This window comes from Podarcis gaigeae (genome assembly GCF_964106915.1).
Source record: "Podarcis gaigeae genome assembly, chromosome: 2".
Lineage (NCBI taxonomy): Eukaryota > Metazoa > Chordata > Lepidosauria > Squamata > Lacertidae > Podarcis > Podarcis gaigeae.
Window position 1 is genome coordinate 69,529,030 of NC_139679.1, and position 5,986 is coordinate 69,535,015.

The 5,986-nt window shown below is 47.1% G+C and overlaps 1 long non-coding RNA gene across 1 annotated transcript; it reads right to left on the minus strand.

Annotated features, from left to right (window-relative positions):
- Positions 1 to 307: 307 nt before the first annotated feature.
- Positions 308 to 5,704, minus strand: LOC310834090. Its single transcript, XR_014559090.1, has 3 exons — positions 5,469 to 5,704; positions 2,967 to 3,040; positions 308 to 555 (listed from the first exon to the last, which is right to left on the minus strand). It is a non-coding gene; the product is annotated as an uncharacterized lncRNA (long non-coding RNA).
- Positions 5,705 to 5,986: the final 282 nt, after the last annotated feature.

Here is a 5,986-nt window from a genome sequence, read left to right on the forward strand (position 1 = left end):
CCATTTTTCACTAACCACAGGTTCTTGTTGCATCCACACTGCAAACTGCCTTAAGTTTTAACTGGTTTATTGAACAAACCAGGACCATAAACCAACATTTGAAGGTGGCTTGTTTGAACCAATCACAGTGAAAACTAACTAGCTTGTCCTGGTTCACACCAAACACCACAATGGGTGGGATTCATCTAAATTACTCTGATGGTGTTTCCTGCTTGGCAGGGGGTTGGACTCGATGGCCCTTGTGGTCTCTTCCAACTCTATGATTCTATACTGTCAGAGCGCATGCTGGTCAGTAAATCACACAAAGTTCAAAGTTGGAGTTAACTCTTTATTAGCAAAACCATGATCTTGGCAGACTTGGCTGAGCATCACACCTAATGAACACAACAGCTCATTCCCTGTGGGTCTTACTCCATGAAATCAGTTGCCGATGCTGAAAGTCCCTGCCTTCCCACAGCTTGTGTCTCCTCCTCTCCAGGGCTTTTCCCAAGAAGTCAGAGACCACGCCTTCATGCAGCCTATCATTGTTCTGCTCTTTTCAGCCCTCTTCTTGTTCTGGGAGACAGGGGGGGGAGGGAGCTTCTTACAGCAGAAGGGGGAGACATCTGTGACACTAGCCTGACTCATCTCTTCCTCTTGCCTCTTGGCCTCCCTCCTTCCACTCTCTTGCTTCAGCATCTGCCTCTGATTCTGGGCTTATCTCTGCCACCGACTCTCCCAACTCACTCTCCCAAGCCCTGTTACCTCTTCAGCTTCTGAACCCTCCTCTTCCCAGTCTTCTCCCTTTTCTCCTTCTGACCATTCATCGCTGTCCCACCACCACTCCCAGGGCTCTGAACCTTCTTCCCTTGGGTGTTCCCCAGCTGGCTCCTCTCACCATTCATCTGTGTCCAACCAGTCCATGACAATTACTGTGTGCACAGACTGAAGTCTAGTCATGCAATGGTGCTTCCCCTCCTCCCCTCCCTCACCCCCCTAAATCTGTTCGGGGGGTGGGTTGGGGAAACACTAAGAACAGATTTAGGAAGTGCACAAGGGGAGCAAATCTCACTTTGTGAGTGGACTTGATTCTGTGCACCCATATCCCACTGAGCATGACCCTGAATTCCACCCAATGTGGTTAGTTGAAAATGGAAGAACTTGCCTCTGGTTTCTTCACAGGAACCAGCATTCAGAAGCATATTGCCACTGATACTGGAGGCAATATATATCTAGCCTTTGTGACTAGCAGCCGTTGACAACCTTATCCTCTGTGAATGTGTGTAATTCCCTTTTAAACTATGAAATTCATTACCAAAAGATGTAGTGATAGATGCCATCAGTATAACGTGGTGGCAAATTCCATGATTTAACTATGCATTATGCGAAAAGCTCTTCCTTAATCAAATTTTGACAGTATGCTCTGTCAGGCCCTCATGTTGCAATACACACACAAATTCCCATTGCTCAAATGTAGCTGCAAGAATGGGGGTGAGGTGGAGGTCCTGGTGAACTCCTGCCTGTAATCAAGCATGACATGCAGACTACTATGACTACTCAGCAAACTTAATGGCAGAATCAGGATCTGAACTCTGATCTTCCTGTTCAAAGTTTAACACTATCCACGCTGGCACAGTTTGTCCTTCGCTGGAGGCTGAGCAGGGACAGCAATGGTCAGGGATATATTAAGTCAATGTGACAGACAGCAGTATATCTCACCTCCATGTAGTGGATTGGACAGATGACCTGGGATCACTTGCAGCCTCACAATGCTTTCATTCTGCTGTGACTCAGTGCTTGTTAAACTAAAGGGCAATTTATATGGCCATGGTTATGCCTTAATTCAATCTGTGCAGCCACTGTTTTCTCCTAGTACGAATGGAACATGCGCATGGCAAACTGGTCATGTGCATCAGACCTCCATAAGCACAAACTGACAGCATGCCATCGATAAGCTGTGGGAGAAAATCCACATAGCTCATTGTGAGCACGCCAGCGATTTGTGCTTGTGCCAGGCCAATGCACATGACCAGTTTGCCACAAGCACATTCATTCAGCTTATGCAGGATTGGGATGGCAGGGAAGGTGGTCTGCACAGTTTGCAAAACAAGCCCCCAAAGACTTGAGCAAATATGTGTAAAGATTGTTTCTCCCTGCACAGTGCTCTGCTGAATTTTGTACAGCGATAAGCAACATGGATTCCCTCTGTCACAATATAATTTCTTTTCTGACAGCCCCCAGGGAGGCCCTTCCATCTGCATGCCTGCCCAATAGGCTTAGGGTGTTCTCACAACTGATGCTAAAAATGGCTTCCAGTCTGGAATATGTCATTTGTGAATGTTATTAATGTGGAATACGGGGGGAGAGAACCATTTTAAAAAGGAACGTACATTCTAGCCATTGTACGCTTTATATTTGTGTTACGGGTGCTTAAACTAAGTGTAGTGAACAGCATCTGTTTTAAAAAAAAAAATAGCAAAGAGGATGGATTTTTGCAGATACCAAGGAAGAGATTGTAATCATCACTGTGTGTGAGCATGCATGCGATTTCAATTTAGGGATCTGCTCAGATGTGTTTGTGTACTTGTGCGCACATTTATCATTTTCACCCTTTCACTAATTTCCCTTCAATAGAAGCTAAACCGGATTATTTATGAACTGTCAGTCCAGCTACTGCATGATTCCCCCCCCCCCCCCCGCTGCTTCCTTCTTCTTTTGGGGTTGGGCAGGAGACATAGGAGTGAACAGGTACATTTGCATAAATTTATAGAATCATAGAATGGTACTGACCTGCCGGTAGTGGGTCTCCCCCCCCCCCTTTTTGCCCACCTCCTGTCTGCAGGGACCTCACCTGTTCTCCAAGAATTCTCAAAGAATATAGATAGAGGCTTTGAGATTACACCTGCAAGCTCCTTTAGTACCCTTGGATGCAGCTCATCAGGCCCTGGAGATCTGAATTCATTTAAAGTAGCTAGGTGTTCACTTACCACCTCTTTTCCTGACTTTGGCTGCAGCTCCCTCTTTGCATTATTCTGTTATCACCAGGTTGGTCACTGCTTTCCTTTTGGGTAAAAACAGAGGCAAAGTAGGTGTTGAGCAGTTCCCTTTGTCCCCCAACAGCATTTCTCCATCTTCTCCATGCAGAGAACTGCTTGTTCTTGCTTCTGAACATAGCCAAAGTATCCTTTTAACTTTATTCTTAACTTCTCTTGCAAGCCTGAAATCATTCTGAGCTGTGGCCCACCTGACCTTCCTGAAACTGTTGGCTACTTGTGTATACTCTTCCTTCGTGATTTTCCCTTTCTCCCATTTCTTCTACATGCCCCTCTTACATCTGAGCTCATCTGCAAGCTCCTTAAGCAGCCACACCACTTTCTATAGATGCCGTCCACTTCTGTTTCTTGTTGGAATTGTCTGCATTTGAGCCTTCAATAGTTCACCTTTAAGAAACTCCCATCCATCTTGGACTCCCTTCTCTTTTGAGTATTTCTGAGTATAGGATCTCATCCAGTAGTTCCTTAAGCTATTTGAAACCAGCCTCCTTAAAGTCCAAAGTATAAAGAGAAGATCCAACATCTTTGATTCAGGAAGGAGGCAGATCATAGGAATAGATTGCACTCTTTATAACTAAACTGGCATCCTTGGTGAATTTTACCTCATTTCTGCATTACCTCTGTATATTCAGTAGAGGGATACAAAACTAAAATGAAGTGAAGGAAGCACTCTTAATAATAGGAGTGCAGTGCTGGCTGCAGACTTGAGTGCAAAATCTGAAGTGGTGAAACAGAGCCTAGAGAAGACACAAAAAAATGCTGGGGGTTGCACAACAAAATCTTGTCTGGACTTTGCCACAAACACAGACTCTGCCAATTGTACTATTGGGACTAGGAAGTCAGTAGCACCGGAGTTGACTTATGTGCTTGGACACCCACATCCAGCCGGCTGGGTGTCAGCAAAAGCCTTCACCTGGAAATGCCTCCACATCCCAACCTACCCAAAAAGAACTGCAGGCATTGAGTCAGTGGTTCAAGCATTCATGAACATCCTTTGATTACTCACCAGGATGATTTGCAGCTGAAAGTGAAAACCAACTCCATAAAAATGCAGAGCAACTGATGTGAAAATTCTATGTGGCTCATTCACATGAGCAAGTCCTCATTTGATGCTGCAGTAATGAAGAATAACCATATCTATGTGAACTGGCCCTTAGTTTGCATTTTATGGCTTCATTCATCCAATATTCACCTTCCTGCTATCTTTGCAAGGAGCCCCTAATAACAAATAAAAGGGCGTTGCTTCTAGCTGCTCTTTACACTGCTCTCTGGATTTCTCTATACACAATCTCTGACCTCAGCGGACAGCCTTCCACTGCTCGCTCACATTTCGGATGCAACTGAGGCAGGTCCAATGCAGGATTTCCTCCAAAGAGGTCAGAATAGTTTTCAAGGTCCCCACTCCACCTCCTTCATCCTCACAACTCTGGGAGAGAGTCAGAGAGTGACGGGTTCAAGGTCACCAGCAGATTTTACAGAAGTGCTGGGATCTGAACTCAGGTTATCCCTCCAGTACCACCCCTGTGCAAAGCCAAGGGCACTGTGCGACTGCCTCAGCCAGCAAAGCATGAAGCGTTTAATCTCAGGGTTGTGGGGGTTGGGCAAAAAGATTCCTGCATTGCAAGAGGGTTGGGCTGGATGACCCTTGCGGTCCCTTCCAGCTCTGACATTCTATGATGCCAACCCCAGCATCACACATACCAAGCAAAGTATACCAATCCTCTACAGAAGTACCAGCAGTGGCGCAGTTAGGTACTTTTAAACTCTGAACGCAACTGGGCTTTTCCAGATGTTAATGTGTTCCTTCAAGTCGCTTCAGAACGTGACCTACAACGTTTTGGGTCCCTCAGGAGTGAGGCTGCGGACCAGGGCCGGATTTACGGTAGGTTTGATGAGGCCCTAAGCTACTGAAGGTAAGGGGCCCTTTATATGTCCAGCTGTCCTTTGTCAACAACAAATTGTCGCTGTTTTTTGCGTTGAATATATGCTATATAGTAATTTATAGACCTAATAGGTATCTAAAGCCGTTTTGCACATAACAAATAGGAGCCTACACAACACAAAACACTGTTGCTGTATGTAGGTTTTATTTTATTTGTTTTTTATTTATATTTCGGAAATTTACATCCAGGTTTTTTTTGCTTTAAATTTTTTTGGGGGCCCCAAAAGAGTGGGGCCCTAAGCTATAGCTTGTTTAGCTTATACGTAAATCCGAGACTGCTGCGGACTTGTGGCCCCAAAATCTTGCGCTGACGCTCTCCCTAGTTAGCCCAAGTGAACTCTGCGAGACGGGTGGGCTTTTCCATCCCTGTAATTTCACGTGCCCCGGCCCGCCAGTCCCTGCCAGCGTGCGAGCTTGTCATTGGCGGCGTTTCCTTCCCCCATCGCGGGGAGGCCGGGAGGCTGCTCGGGATAATTGGCTTTGAATCTGTTTACCTCAGCACTCGACGTCTCTCTCGCTCTCCGCTCCCACTTCGCCGCGGCGTCTCGGAAGCCACCTGGAGCTGCGCCCGCGTCCCCTTCTTCGCGCGTCGGGGGAAGAGGCAGCGAGGGACGCAGGCAGGCAGGCAGGAGGGAGGAGGAGCAGCAGCAGCAGCCGCCGGGCAAAGCCGCCTCGGGCAAAGCCGAGCCGAGCGCTTTAATTAGCGGGCGCTCCCCAAGAAGAGAGGCGGCAACGCGGAAGAAGAAACGCCCGGCCGGCAAGGCGGCGTCACGCAATCGGCGGCGCCGTATTTCCGTTTTTACGATTGTTTCTATTAACCCGCCTTGCACCCGAACGCCCCAGGGCGGCCGACAGCAATAGAGCGAATGCAAATTAAAACCCAACCCCGCTTGCTCGATCCTCGCATATTCCTGCTTTGCAGAGGGTAGAGCTAGATGACCCTCAGGGTCCCTTCCAACTCTACGATTTTATGATTTTAAAAGGGAAGAGTTTATCCGGGGTCTTTTCCCCA